The 16,824-nt window shown below is 39.4% G+C and overlaps 1 long non-coding RNA gene across 1 annotated transcript; it reads right to left on the bottom strand.

The window, feature by feature from the left end:
- Positions 1 to 7,918: 7,918 nt before the first annotated feature.
- Positions 7,919 to 10,123, bottom strand: LOC122361116. The gene is made up of 3 exons (XR_006252854.1): positions 10,048 to 10,123; positions 8,086 to 8,368; positions 7,919 to 7,984 (listed from the first exon to the last, which is right to left on the bottom strand). It is a non-coding gene; the product is annotated as an uncharacterized LOC122361116 (long non-coding RNA).
- Between the last annotated feature and the right edge of the window lie 6,701 nt (positions 10,124 to 16,824).

The raw sequence follows: 16,824 nt of genomic DNA, 5'->3' as shown, positions 1-16,824 counted from the left end.
AGGTCTTCTTGACACGTACAGACTTTCAAACTACACACAAATGAGCGTCTTTTCAAAATACGATTTGTTTGTTAAAGTAGATTAAAAAAAGCTTAAAATAGATTAAGCGACAAACACGCAATCCACACATTTCAGGTCTTTCAGTACGAGGACTTCCACCCAACAAGGACTGCAAACAGATGCTGTTCTTTTGAACTTGATAATTATCAAGCATCTTGAAAATAAAACCCATCACAGTTTTCACGAAAATATAAAGCAGCACAACAATTTTTTCTTGAGCAGCAAATCACCTTTGCATCACAGTGGAAATCTAATTGAATAAATACAGCCTGAAAGAAAGGACTTCATAGGGCAGGTATGTACTCTGAAGTACATACTGCAATAATAATGCTGTGACCTTTTGCCATGTACCTGTGTTTTCTGTTCTTCCTGTGACCTGGCTTTTCTTTAGTTGCATGATTAGTTTGTTTTACATGCTGTTAGTTTATTACTCTTGTTTGTGTTTGTATTCAAGGCTCATTCTGTTTTGTCTTTGGCTGAAACATTTGTGTGAACAGAATACTACTTCCTTATACCGCACTTACATCCAACAAAGCAAGAGCCCCACATAAACCAGCATCAAGGTCAGTTTCTGTGCTGTGCAGAGATCTAAGACTAGACTAAAGGATCCAAAACATTGGACATACTGATCCAACGGACTGCAAACAACTCTCTCTAATCGTTCTGAGATAAGTTTGTTATCAGGAAACCACATGACAACACCAGATCCAGTAAAAGGCCCCAAACTAGGATTAGGGCTAGAAACAAATTACAATTCAATGATTCATAAAAACTCTTTCACCAGAGGTTTAGATGGACCGTAAAGGTGAATATTAAAAGGTGCTGTACTGTATGTAGGATTCTGACTCTGCTAAAGCATTAAAAATACCATATGTTATGAAAAAACAATGCTACTTCTCTTATTCTCCTTTGAAAATGGCCTCTGTTTTGGTTTGTGAAACCCACCCACCGCCAGTTCACCCAATCGTGTTTCAGAACCCCGGGATGCCAGTTGGCACAAAACAGAGCGTATTTCTTTCTGTCATAGAAGCTGGCTGTCACGATTTCCGTGGTTTCTCAGGAGAGAGAACTCGAGACTCGAAAATAAACTTAAACAGATTTAATTCTTTTTTTTAACTTGCAAAATAAACAACGGCAGGCAGAACAGAACAAAACTACACATAGGGACTTCACGGACTTCAGAGACTTCAACGATCGGACAACGAGAACTCAAAACACACAGGACTAAATACACGAGGAAATTAAACTAAATTAATGAGACACGGCTGCAGACAATAAAACAATTAAACACAGAGGGAAGGCAGGGCACAGACAGCACGTGGCTCGAGACAAAACAATAATAAAGTCCAGAGATTGTGACACTGGCAAACTAAAAGAGGTCTGAGCGGGAATCTGGCAAGCAAGCAATATTTCGAATTTGGACTGCAATACCCAGTTCTACCACTTTATGATGGGTAAAATAAAAATACATACATACTTGTTTGTGTTATTGACCTTTTTCTACTCTACTCCCCTTTTTCTGAATCCCGATCTGGTTTTATGATGTCCCAGTGTGTTTGTGGATACATAATTGTGTTGTAGTATTTTTGTAAAGTAATTGTTTACTTCAAACTATCAGCATTGTAACTTTGCATATATTGTTTATGCTCAAACAGCAACATCATAATGTAAAATCACACTTTAAGCTAATTTCAGCTAATTTTACAGCAATAATAAGGGTTGGATTTACATTACGCTCATTTCTCATTTAGAGTCAGTCAAATCATTGACGGCAGCTAAACGGCATTTCTACAAATGCATTTTCAACACAAGACCTAAACGAATACTCTCATTTGTGTAAATAAAACATCTACTGGGCAGCACATTTGAATAGACTATTATTAAAACTGGCATATTACAATTATTTATGCAAAATCACGTGACACTCAAAGGCCGGAGCTATGCTGTCAAACTATTCATGTGCAAAAAGTATATGTAATATTCATGTAATATCAGACAATTATTTGTTTTTTTGTATTGTCACAATACTTAATCGCAATAAAAGTGCTTAATGCAAACCACTATAAATGTAGTTTAGCATATTCATTTTTAGATAAGCATGCATGCATTAAACAGAAAGCATATGCTGTAAATCCAGTGCAAAGTAAACCTTAAACAGAAAAACATTGCTGAAAACCTACACTTTCAATGTGAATCTATCAAAAAGCAGAAATATGATGTTAACGTTGACATGATGTATGTTGTTGTATATTACCCAGCTTCTTCGTGCCTCATTAAAGCTGTCTGTCTTTCTCTCAGGAGGAGAGGAGAGAGATTAGTTTTATGGAAAATAATGCATTTAATTGTGCATCACCTGGAAGATGGAGAAACACATATTTCGCTTTATGTGGTAAACTCCTGTCAGTTTACTCAGACTCGCAAATCAGCTGCAAAAGCACAGACAAACACAAACACAGACAAACAAATAAGCATCTGTAAACTGTACCTCAGGCACGTACCACACTTTAAGGGCATCACTGAAGAGCTTACGCTTGGACATCAGAGCTTTCTTTGATGGAGACGAAAGCAGATTTTCACAGCCAAACTGTGCATCTATACTCCATTAGAAATGTCTGTATCGCCTCACGGTTAAGCAAAATCTATTTAATCTTTTACTATTTTCTTTGTTCTCGTCTTTTTCCTTAAACAAATTCTTGTTTTTTTTTTTTTCCCTGGGTCCTGCAAGTGACTCGTGACTGTGTTGTGAAAACCTGTGTCGAGACAACCTTCCTTCTGTGAATGATTTCCAGAGGCTGTGGATCTTTCCAGAGCTGTCACCCTGACGTGAAGGTTCGAGGTTTCAGCCAGTACCTCCAGAGGTATTGCATACTTTTATTTTAATGGTCTCCACCTCTAGGTACCTCTAGGATTTTCTTGGAGATTACTTGACGATTTTCTTAAAGGTTCTTGAAGACTTCTTGCAGACGATTACAGCAACGAAATAAAAACAAACTTCTGCTTTACCAAGAATCTCCTGGTCTCTTCTTAAAAAGAAGCTAAAGAAAGTTTCCAACAGGAAGGACTCTCAAGAGTCATCCATTGATTTAATTAAACGTCATTTATTTAATTATTATTGTTTATATTAATTTCACAGTTCTTAAAGTTTCTATTATAAACATAGAAAAATGTATTTGTGTGTTTAAATAGATGCGCTTAAAAGATTTAACATGTAATGGGTATTAAAAATAAAAATAGGTGTGGTGTAAATATGGTTGAATAATGGATTTTGACACATGTGGGCTCAGTGAGCGAGGGTTTTACTGTTTATCATAACTATCTGCTCAGAATGGAGTTGAAAACCACAGAATAAAGGCTTGATTTGGGCCTGTTCCTTGCAGTTGCTGCGCGATATTGAAGATTTGGATTAAAGCATAAAAACGTTTTTTGAAATTGTTGCACTTTCTGGTTTTATTTTCAGTCGCAGCATGTCGGAGAATACACCGCTTGTGTCCCATGGCAAACAAAGCAGACACTGCATGTAATGCAAGCAACTGTTCAACTATTTATTCTAATGGTTTAATAGTAAAGTCTCGTTTAACAGTATGTAGAAGGATAAAACAAACTGGCAGCAGAAATCCCAACAGAACAGAACGAAATGGTATCATTTCATATTAATTATTCAATGCAATTGAAAACAACTAAAAACAACAGTAATGCCCTAATTGCAGTGTTAATATATTTAGAAAGAAATCGTAGGTGTACATATAAACTCTCGGTTTGGTCAATCACATAAACAGTCCTATTTTTGATGCAAAATGTCACCTATGTCAGATCTAAGTGTGTTGAATTTTCAAAAAAGAAACAGAATGAAAAAGTTTGTTTGCAAACTCTATTGCTCATAAGATATATGTATCTATGATGTTGCTGTTATTGTTGTTGTTTTTAGCATAGATTTCAGGCTAGAAGAGACGGACACCAGCAGCGTAAGTCTATTATACCTATTGCTGTGTGTTGTTCAAATTATTTCTTGCTGTTTGGAGAGAATATTTGCGTTTTCCTTACTTATTTGTAATGTGTAGTTTAGTTGTGCTGTACTTTAAGTGGTTGTAAATTGTTTGCTCTCCGGCTATTAAGAGCACTTAAGGGTGAAGGCGTTAGTTTCGCTTTTTCCTGATCGACCTCCTGATTGGCTACTGCCTGGGCAAATTAGAACTAGCTTTTCGCTGTTTCCACTGCATACACTTTGTATTTATTTGTTGAGTGTGCGCCAGCAGAAGCGCCCAGTGCTCGCGCTCAGACTCCTCGTGTGAAGACTACGAGGGTAAAGACATACTACTTTTCCTGCGCGATTTTAACTGAGCAACGCACTTAAGTACATTTTCCATCATTCTCTTACACATCTTCACTTCCTCTTTTCTACCTCTATCATGTGTCTCCAACTCATTCCGGTTGTCTCGACTCGCCTAACAACACACGCAGACGACAATGCACTCCTACTAACCTACGCCTGTCCCTACATCCTCTACTACACCCCTATCTTTCTCTGTTGGTCTGTGGAACTGCCAGTCAGCGGTCAACAAAGCTGACTTCATTTCTGCTTTTTCTGTACATTCTTCACTCAACATTCTGGGATTGACGGAGACCTGATTCGTCCAGAAGACTCAGCAACCCCAGCAGCTCTAGCCAACAATCACTCTTTCTCACACACCCTGGCCAGGTTGGCCGGGTGGTGGCACTGGTCTGCTCATCCCAAACAACTGGAAATATTCAACCAACCCACTTGTATGTAATTACATCTCTTTGAATTTCATGCTATCACAGTTACTACTCCGACAAAATTCCACATAGTGGTAATCTACCGCCCCCTGGACATATTCCTCTCCTCTCCAGCCATCCAACAACATGTCCGCTAGACCCCATACCTCTCATCTTCTGCAAGCAATCTCCCCCACTGTCTTGCCGGCACTCACGCACATCATCAACACATCTCTCCTCACAGGCACCTTTCCCACAGCATTTAAGCAGGCTCGGGTAACCCCACTGCTCAAAAAGCCCACTTTAAACACTTCCTTATTGATAACTACAGGCCAGTCTCTCTTCTTCCATTCATAGCGTAAAACACTTTGAAAGAGTGGTTTTCAACCAGGTATCACTGTTTTTCTCAAAAACAACAAACTGACCATAACCAATCAGGTTTCAGGTGTGCCATTCAACTGAGACTGCGCTGTTGCTCTCAGTCACGGAAGCCCTGCAAGAGCTGAATCCAAATCATCAGTTCTCATTCTACTGGATCTATCCGCTGCTTTTGACACTGTGAATCATCAGATCCTGCTGTCTACCCTCTCATCACTGGGCATTTCTGGGATCCCACTTCGTTGGTTCGAATCCTATCTCACTGGTAGGTTTTTTAGGGTGGCCTGGGGAGGAGATGTATCCACAGCACATCAACTGGTCACTGGGGTTCCTCAGGATCGGTTCTGGTCCCCTCCTCTTCTCCATTTACACTACATCACTGGGCCCCATCATACAGGCTCACGGCTTCTCCTACCACTGCTACGCCGATGACACACAGCTCTACCTCTCTTTTCATCCAGACGATCCAACGGTAGCTACTCGGATCTCGGGTTGCCTGGCGGACATCTCGACATGGATGCAAGAGTACCATCTACAGCTCAACCTGACAAAGACTGAGCTGCTTGTATTCCCTGCCACTCCAACTACACAGCATGACTTCACCATCCAGCTAGGTTCTTCGCCAATTACCCCATCAGCCTCAGTCAGAAATCTTGTGTAATCCTCGATGACCAACTAACCTTCAAAGATCACATTGCAAAGACTGCCTCGATCCTGCAGGTTTGCACTACACAACATCAGAAAGATCAGGCCCTTTCTAACAGAGCAAGCTGCACAGCTACTTGTCCAGGCCCTTGTCATTTCTAGACTGAACTACTGCAATGCTCTTCTGGCTGGACTTCCATCAAACACAATAAAACCTCTACAAATGATTCAGAATGCAGCAGCACGGCTGGTATTCAATGAGCCCAAGAGAACCCATGTTACACCTCTCTTTATCTCCTTACATTGGCTATCGATTGCAGCTCGCATCAAGTTCAAGGCACTGATGCTTGCATATAGAACAAACCACAGACTCGGCACTGGTCTACTTCCACTCACTATTACAGATCTACACACCCTCTAGAAGTCTGAGATCTGCTAGCAGCGAGCCACGCTCGTGGTATCATCTCAAAGAGGCTCGGGAAATCACTCTCCAGAACTTTTCGCTCTCTGTTCCTGGCTGGTGGAACGATCTTCCCGCATATCCGAATGCTGGATCTCTGTCAATCTTTAAGAAACTGCTGAAAACTTACATCTTTCAGCAATACCTGACCTCATCATAAAAAAACAAAAACTCTCACTGTCTCTGTCTCTTCTCTCATCCCCTTGTTTATTTCTTTCCTTCTGGCATGTACTAATTTGAACACTGCCTGTGACTGGGTGTTATAAGCACTTACTCTGTCTGTTTGTCTCTCAAATAAATGAATCGCTGTTGTACTCTCAATTGTAAGTCGCTTTGGATAAAAGCGCCTGCAAATGACTAAATGTAAATGTAAATGTAAATGTAAATGTAGATAAAACAAACGTAATTGTCATAGAAACCGATGCACATTGTGTAAAAGAAAAGAGAATGTATGAACAATTGCTATACACCGTGTGGACAGTCAGATTCCACCTGGATATATAGAAAATTGGATTTAGGCTGACAATCCGAATGAGGCTTCAGGCAACAGCCATGAGAGAGGAAGAATAAAACAGCAGGCCTATGGAGACTGGTTAGGTTTAATGAGGATCAAAAAGTAGAGTGGTTTTGTTCACAAACTGCCAACACAATTTTTATGTTAAAAAAAAACATTTAAAAGTGGATTTTGCATAAACCATTTAAAATACAACACATAGATATTACTATATACTGTATATGTAAACGTTGACAGTAAATGCGCATAAAACTGTCACATTGTCTGAATATAAATGAATTTAATTATTTTCATTATACATGTTGCCATCTCTATTTGTTGACAATATACAGGTAGACAAGATGTTTTTATACTTCCTGACATTTATTCGAAAGAAACAGAAATTAGCAGAATCTAATTTCACATCATAAACACAGTATTATGATGAAATTTCAGTCACTATATTTATAATCAGAATCATTACCTTTCTACATAATGAATTTAGTGCGCCAAAGACTTCCAATTATTTTCTTTACCACAATAACCTGTAAACAAAACATTGTTTATTACATCTCATGCTTCATATAATCATTTTAATTCAGGTAGCTTCATAAATGATTACACAGAGCATAACTCACTAGTAGTGTTGGTCTTCCGCATCACTACCCGTTTAGGGGATTGAAACCAACGTAGTGTCAAGTTCGTGAATCCTCCATCAGCTAGAGCAGATTCTAACTGAAAATAACATTATAATACTCAAGAAAATATACTCAAACCTTTAGATCTCAAATTGATTAAAACAATGCCATTATATTTACTGATGGGACAAGTTATTAGTAAAAATAGTGGATTTTGGTATATAAATGATGTTTCTTTTGCTCACCAGTTTCAGAATATTTTCTTCTACTGAAGAGTCAGTCAAATCCTCTCTGGAGTTGAACTGCATTTTTACAATTGACCTTTTTAAAAATGGACCTAAACAAATATATATTCATACAATTAAATATGTGAATTAATGTTTTTGTTGATTACAAAACACATTAATGTGTTTGTCTGCTGACAAAAATATTGTCATACCTTCTCCATACACCTCCACCTCACACAGTGAGTATCTTCATGTCTCCATGAATGATCAGATTCACGTAACGCCCTCCATCCCGTTACATGAGAAGCTGTAGGACTGACCTGCTGGAATAGCAGCAATAACAGCACATCTACAGACAGAGAGAGAAACATGCAAGAGATATAAAAACACTGCAATATCTATGAATTAATCACATTTATATTTGATTACTTTCAACCTCAAGTTCCTCACATGGGATTGTTGTTGCCGTTGTTCTCCAAAGAGTTTCCGATGTGAATCTCTGCTCCATTTATTCGTTCTGCACAGCAGTCTTTTCTGTTCGTGATGACCACTTCACTGACTTGATAAATATGACGCAGATCCAGCCTCCACCATGGGTCAGACTCATTGAGAGTCGAGGAGCATCCCGTATACAACTGCTGGAGACCTCGATTACCATCAATGGCCTTTTCAGAAAACCAGTTCCCTGTTGATGTTGATGACTGTGTAGTGGCTCCATCTAATGCCCGATTTCCTAGAACACACATGCAAAAACAAATTGCATCTATTGCAAAAATATCTTTATGTACCAAGTTTAGTAGATATAATTTCTGCAGTGAGTCATTTCTGCATCACCTACCATCACCACCCTTCAAATAGACACCAGACATCCAACTATTACAGTGTAAAATAGTGTCATAAATGCCAGGAAATGAAATGAAAATGCCACTAAAACCCAAGATGTGAATTGTCCCTGTATGAGTGCTTGGTTTTTGTGTCTAAGATAATAAAGTTCATTAGGAATAAGGCATTATATGTCACGTGTCTTGTGAACCTATTGTTCTTCACTCTCATGTTTGGTCTCATTTGAAAGGTCTCAGTGTGATTGGTAAATTGATTTCACAGTAATCACTTATATTATGGAAAAGATTAAAACTTGGTAGAACTGTGTTCTGCTAAGAAGGGGGTGTGTCCTCCTTTTGGGTCTCTGAAAGTGTTCCAGCCAGGTGTGACACAAAAAGGTTTTACAACTAAATTTGTATCTCTTTGTCTGGTCTGAGTATATATGAAAGTGATTTAAACAACATGCGCGATTCTGTAGCCAGATCGCCCGTAGTGTGGTGTGTGTCCTCATACACCATACTATGTATTTTTCTAAAGACCAGGTATAAGGATCTTTTTATGTTTGTTTTATTTTGTTTTGTATATGTACTGCTGATCAGTTGTGCAAATGTTTATCAAGTATACTAATTTGGAAACTATTCTTGCCTTGCAAAATAAACGTTAATCTTAGTTAACTTATAATATTGTTTGAAATAACTTTTCTAGTAGGTTAGTGACTTTTAGTGGTTAGTGGTTTTCCGCATTGTGCACGTTTTTTGAGATCTTGACTTCTGGCCACCAAACTGGCTTAGCATGCTATTACTTAGAGAACGCATAAAAAACTCTTTTTGAGTCTATCGAGGAGATGGCTGCATTAAGGTAAGCGATCTACGGGGTAGCCTCTGACTAAGACCTGGACTAGCCCAGATGTGTCGTGAGTCTGTTCTGGACAAACAAGGTCTCTAAGTGACCCAGACTCCTAACGAACGATAAGTCGAAACTAGGAAATATTAGAGTTAATTAATGATCCAAATTTAATCACAACTAGAGGGATCAGCAGTTACATTTAAATAAATAAAACTAAAATCACGAAAGATTGGAGTCAGATAAAATTATGTATAAGGTCAGTACTACAATTGGAAAAGCTAAATATTAATAAATATTAGTGATTTTTGAAGAGACACAAGGAAAAGACCGAACACGCATTAACCTTCAACCAGGCCCTCTGTATTCCGCTCTTCAGGAAAAGGGGACCCATATACTTGTGTTCATGTGTTATTTTATGTTTTCCAACATTCAGATTCAAAATGTAATGTTTAAAATATCACAGCATTAGTATCACAACATTATGCACATGTACAGTACTTGTATGAATGCATTCATTCCACTTCTGAGCTGCATTAAACTAAACTAAGATTTTCTTTTACACTGCTGAAGTTTAGTGATACTGATACTGATTAACCTTTGTGTTAATTAGTGCAAGTAATTGAACATTTTTACAAATGTCTTCAGAGCAGGGCATTAATCAGAAAAAATGTGGCCATAAAAAAAGTGGCCATAAAGTATGATACAATGTCACATATTGCATAGTGTTCTACGACAATGAATTACCTCCCAAATACCTGTAGACTTCAACCTCACAGAGAGTAAGAATCTTCTGAACTCCAGGAATATGAACGATCACATAACGCCCCATCATCGCAGACCGCATGAGAAGTCGGCAGTGGCTCCAGATGAAAGAGTAGAAATTACAGCACATCTACGGAGAGAAAGATCATCCGTTGTTGCTTCTGTTTATTCACAGCTGTAGACAATGATAAATGTGAAAAATATCCTCACATTGGGTTGCTGTAAACGTCTGGGAAGTTCCTAACACGAATCACTGCCCCATTTATTCTGGATACTATATCAGAATAAGGGTTCACTCTGTTAGTGATGGCCACTCTGTTCACTCTGTATACTTTCATCAGATCCACTCTCCACCACGTGGTCGGTCTGTGGGTTTGTGTGAGAACAGCTGTCATGTACACCATCCACTGCGTTTTTGCTGTACCAGGACTCATACATGGACGACTGTGTGGCCACTTGCTGAAATGCTAAGTTCTCTGGAAGGTCAGTAAGGACACATTTTTATTAAATGTAGTTAAAACATGTACATGAACTAAAAACATAGATACATACATATATACACACACACACACACACATATATATATACACATATATACACACACACACATATATATATATATATATATATATATGTATTGTCATTTGGAGGAGCCAACGACAGACACAGTGGGCGTGGCGTCAGGCCTTGGAGAGGCTTTTTTATTGAACAAAATAAATACAAAATAAAGTGTCCAGGTGGAAAGTGTCCAAATAAAAAGGGGGAACTGGTGCCCTCGTTGTGCTGCAGGGGAAGGTCAGGTAGTGTTCCAGGGGCCAGGGTCCAGGTAAGGGGCGGAGTCCAGCGGCCGCACGCGCTCCCCTCTCCTGTTCGGGCGGCGGCTTCTTCCGCGGCATCTCCGTCGCTTCTTTCCTCCGGTCGTCAGAAATTAAGGGGATCAACAGCTCGGCATCCTGGCCTGTCAGCCGTACACGGGTGCGGTCGTCGCCTGGACTCTACGGGGGGGTCATCGCCTGGACTACGTGGTCCCACGACGCGCTTCTCTAGTGGCGGGACGAGCTTCTTCACACACCCTTCATGGACCCATGAGGACACCAGTGTGCATGCACAGGGGAAGAGACCGGTCTCTCGAGGAGAGACGCGTTCGGTACTTAACGGCGACGGTAACAAGGCTAAATTCACTTCAGGTGTGCCTCGCCACACGCTGCCAGACCTGACCAATACCACGCCTCCTCTCGAACACACCCACCCGCTGGGAACCTGGTGAAGGGGCGCGAATAACGGACGGGGTGATGATGACAATAACGAGGAGGGGCAGCCAACTCGTCACAATATATATATATACATATGTATACACACACACACATACATACACACACATGTACACACACACACATACATACACACACATTCATACACACAAATTATATATATATGTATATATATATATATATATATATATATATATATATATATATACACACACCTTAACATGGTGGAGGGGTTTGAGTGCCTGAATGACCCTAGGAGCTAGGTTGTCCGGGGGCTATACGCCCTGGTAGGGTCTCCCAAGGCAAACAGGTCCTAGATGACAAGCCAGACAAAGAACAGCCCTCAATCCTTCCAAAGCATCTTCCAGAGGAAGCAGAGGCCAGGAACCTTTGTTCCTACTTCTCACCTATAGTCATGAGCTTTGGGTCATGACCGAAAGGATGAGATCCCCAGATACAATCGCCTCAAATTATTTTCCTCTGTAGGGTGGCTGGGCGCTCCCTTAGAGATAGGTGAGGAACTCGAGTAGACCCGCTGCTCCTCCACATTGAGAGAGGCTTGGCCATTAGAGCTTGGGCATCTGTTCCAGATGCCTTCCAATGGAGGTGTTCAGGGTATGTCAACCCGGGAGGAGACCCTGGGAAGACCTAGGAAACGCTGGAGGGACTGTCTTCCTATTGGCAGCCATTTATGCTGGGCCATGCCAAACAGAAGAAGCAAAGTATTGTTTACTACTACCAAGCAGTCTCCATGTTTTTCTTTCACATTTATTGTTTTGCATTATTTTCATTGCCACAGCCATAGCCTTTGCCTGGTTTTCATTGTATTGTTTCATTTATTACTTTGCCCTCTTAGATTTTCTTCCTTGACTGTTGCCTTGTGAGTGTTTTGCTGCCTGCCCCGACCATTGCTTGTTTTGGATTACACTACTGTTTGACCCTGGGTATTATTGTTTGCTGGGTTTGAACGTCGCCTATTTGACTCACGCTGTTTCTTTACTAAAGCTTTCACTTGGATCTTTAACGCCCCTTTCAGTCTAGCCATTACACAAGCAACATTACTTAAAAATACACCTGGTATGTTACAATTACATCTGCCAGTTCAAAGATGCAGAACTGAACAAAGATGTCAAAATAAGATATTCTTACCTACTTGTCCATTCACCATTTCTTGAATCAATAAAAACCCTAAATAAAAAAAAATATTAATTTCAGAGAAACGTGTTTTAGAATGTGATTTAACATAAAACTCTTTTCTGCTAAACTAGTCTATAAATTTTGATATAGAGGTGTTATTTATTAGTGTCTATTATATTGATGACATTAAACAGAATATTATCACTCTAAAGTGTGAGGACAAGATGGTCCTGAATCACAAATCTCTTGACAAATTATTTACATAAACAAATGAGCAATGATTACAAGATTGATTTGTTTTGTAAAGCAGAGCTAGAAACTAAAACTGACTAAAAATATTTCAAGGATCCAATGAAAAAGCAAATTCACAATTTATATGCTGAGAAAAATATATATAATGCAAACTGTGTCTGAAAGAAAAGGAATAAAAGAATGGGCGTGAAGCCAGAATTTGTGCTCTGCATTTAACCCAAATTTTGTTCAATATGCTGTGCAAGTGAGTACAGTGAGAGTATAGTTGTGTCAAATTACATCTGTCTAGCCATTAGACCACAATTGGCCCCAGTAACATGTTTGGAAAGATTACTTTTACTGTAGATGCCCAGCGGAGAGTAAGATGAGTGCAGGATAAAATAGAAACCATGTAACTATTAGTGTAAATCTAGTGAATTAGCAGATATAGTGATATAATGTGCTGTAATGCTACCCAGTAAGATCCACGTGGCCAATGTAGAGCTTCTTCATGGTTGATGTAAAAGACATCTGTCTTTTTCTTAGGATGAAGAATGTGACTTAGGGAGGTTTTTAGGGAGGATGACTTATTCAAAAGTAAATCACATGACACACCTCATCTCTCCTCCCATTTGTTTCCTTCACTCACCTGTCTCTCTCTCCTTTCACTGGTCCACCCCACCAAAATAATAAAAAAAAAAACCAGACAACATAGAAACTGTTACAATTTTAGTTCTTATCTAATATACTGCTATATTTACCAATATGAATTCATGAATTTCATATACCAATTGGTATGAAACATATATGATCCAAACCAATGTGAATTTGATATGCAATATTTAATTTACAGATGCATTTATTCAGTTTGATTCTGGTATATCGCAGCTACCTATCCTACAAGCAAAAAAAGTGTATACACATATACATACATCAAGTGTTAGTGCTCTAGTTTAATACATGTGGAGATTCAGGTCCAATAATTAGCACCACTTTTTTTCAGAATTTAGTATTAAGAAATTATCAGTCATCATCCAGTTTTTTTATACTGACTATGCATTTTGTTTCTGAAATTTGTGTGTTTCACCAGGTCGCAAAGAAATATACAGCTATCAAAAGCATAACAGTGAAAGCTAACACCATGTCTCCTGATACAATCCCACACATGTAGAGTGTAAAAAGTTATGGCCCTAGTACTGAGCCTTGGACGTAGCCATCAGAAGATGTACACTGTGGTTATAAAGGGATGGACATGGTCAGCAACAATACTCAGGTGGGCTGTGGCTTTGACACGATGCTCAATTGATACTATTGGGCCCAAAGTGTGTGAAAATCCCAGTAGATCAGCAGTTTCTGAAATATTCAGACCAACAAACCATACCACGTTCAAAGTCATTTAAATCACATTTCTTATCCCATTCTGATGCTCTGTTTGAACTGCAGCAGATCGTCTTGACCATGTCTACATGCCTAAATGCATTAAGTTGCTGCCATGTGATTGGCTGATTAAAGATTTGCATTAACGAGCAGTTGAACAGGTGTACCTGATAAAGTGGCCGGTGAGTGTAGTTAAGGATCATTGATCAAATCATTTATATAAAGTGCTTTCTTATAAAGGGACCTGATATTCGGTAAGCCAAGTTTTATCATTTGTTCCTTTGTTGTTTTCATTCGTTAAACATCGCTCTTAATTTGCTTTGGACTGTTTCTGTCATTTTCTATTTCAGTGAAAAAGACACAGTCTCTATAGTGTAATATCTAGGTAAAAGTGTCTGTGTGTTGAGAATGAACTGGCTCCTGTGACGTGAGACAGCTAGCAGACAGTCTGTTTAACCAGTCTTTCTGCTTCCTGACATGGGCCCCAGTTGGTCAAGTACAAGCTCTATGTACCATGTTTCAAAAAAGAAGAAAAGCACCACCTCAAAAGGGATGAAGACCATGTCTTTTCAACAGGTCAGGTCTGCCTACAAAAATCCAATTGTCTGTGAAACCTATGTTATTCTCTGGGCATCACTTAGACATCCAGCCACTGAGAGAAAGCAGTCTACTGTGTATCTCATCACTCTGGTAAGTAGTTAGGGAACCAGAGCATATTTTGTCATTTTTATAAGAGTTAGGTTTAGGGTTGGGTTAGGTGTAGATGTTAATAAAACACAATCTATTATTAGGTAGAAAATAAATTTTGTTTAGTTAAAATTAAATGTGTTAATGTCTGGTTGGAGCTGTATCCCTTCTACCCACAACTGGTGAGCAGTTCACAAATTAAACTGAATCGAACTTTAGTTCCAGAGCGATGACACAGGAATGCACAGCTGAGGTGGCACACCCAACTAAAAAAGAACCAATTGAGTCCAATGGAGTCATGAGGTTGCCAAGGATTACTGAAGATTCTGATGAGTGAGTTGATAATGATGGTAACATGTTTATTAATGTGATTAATTTACATTTTTTATTAAATGGTGACTAACCTCGGTAGGTGACATCATTGGATTTTGTTCACCTAAAGGCTATAAATAGACGTGAGACCTACACATCTTTAGGTTTCTTTGTCTTCAGAGATGGTTTGTGTGTGTGTGTGTGTCACTTTTTTTTCATTTAACTGTAACTTTTAAATGATAATTTCATCATTTGAAAGTTACAGTTAAAATAAAAAAGAAAATTAATGCTTACTCGTTATGAATAATCTGCAAAGAGATGCATGCTTCGTTATTTTTGGCTCATCTCTGAGGAGGATTGGCAATGAGTATTATTTGTAGTGAAAGGGAGGACGAGCATGTTGCTTTCAGCGTTGAGGGCAGCTACCATAAGCACTGCGATTTACTTCCTATTCAAATGCTTTGTGTTCGCTTGCAGTCTCTGTAAAGAACAAGCCATAGCACCCCGTAAATATCGCTTTGATCTGGCTATGGCTTGAAAGGCAGATCCTCCTCTTTCTCTTGTTCTTCTTGTTCACACCCACATCCAAAGCGTGTCTCCGGCATTTCTTTGGAGTGGGTAGGAAACACTATTTCACTACTCTTGCTTCTGTAAATGGAAATGTGCCTTGAGCGCTTCTCCGTAATTAAGTAATTAGGAGTTACTCTAGGTGGTGACTCATGCAGTGTGGTAAGATTAAAGTTGATTTGCCATGGGAGACCCCAGACGCTTCAGTTTAGAGAAGAGAAAAAAAAATACAAATAAATCGGTTTCTGTCTTGTGGCAGGGGAGGGGGCTTCACTAATTTTCTCTCCCCTTCTCTGGTGATCTCCTATCATGGGGAAAACTTGTTTGTGGAGTGAACCATATTTGTCCTGTGTGTGCGTGTGATAGAATGGGGTTTGTACAGCCAATAGACACCCCATTTGAAGGCCAATGTTTTATGGTTCCCAGAAATGACGTTCCACTTGTAGATACAATAGTCCGCTGGAATTTATCTTAGAGGGACAATCCCCAGATGAATACAAGTGTTACACAGCAGGGTCTTCGTAACCTTTCTATGTGGTTCAGACCCCAGTTTTTGACTTTGGGTCCCACTTTAGGCCCATGTTGTCGTCGCAAGAAGAACCACTACTCCTACAATACGATGTACTTGTGACATCGTAAAAAGAATGGCATCTACGCTAATATTAGTCCTGTCTCTTTTCAATCTGTTTTCAAAGTTTGTATCCAGACTAGATGGTGGATCAGCACACAGAGATTATGTTCATCAGAGACCAGAACACCTAGATGCGCACCGTGGACCAATCACCAGATCCTGATGCGCACACACACACACACACACGCACACACTAAGTCATTTACACTACCTGACACAGCTGCGTTTAAAATTGAACTGGAAGTTAAGTGCTGGGCGTCCGTAAGAGGAGAACTGACCCCAACTGAGTCTGGTTTCTCCCAAGGTTTTTTTTTCTCCATTCTGTATGCATGGGCTTTTGTTTCCTTGTCGCTGTCACCTCTGGCTTGCTTGGTTGGGGACACTTAACTTCTAGTGATTATCATTGAATTGATTACAGAGACCGTCTCTGCATTTAATAAGAAATTGGTCACTCTCGTCATTATACATCCCTGTCATTGTACTCGCTCACATTATACTGTGCAGTGCTTTGATACAATCTGTGTTGTTAAAAGCGCTATATAAAAA

Source organism: Puntigrus tetrazona, chromosome 16 (genome assembly GCF_018831695.1).
Source record: "Puntigrus tetrazona isolate hp1 chromosome 16, ASM1883169v1, whole genome shotgun sequence".
Classification (NCBI taxonomy): domain Eukaryota; kingdom Metazoa; phylum Chordata; class Actinopteri; order Cypriniformes; family Cyprinidae; genus Puntigrus; species Puntigrus tetrazona.
This window is presented reverse-complemented; position numbering and strand designations above follow the sequence as displayed.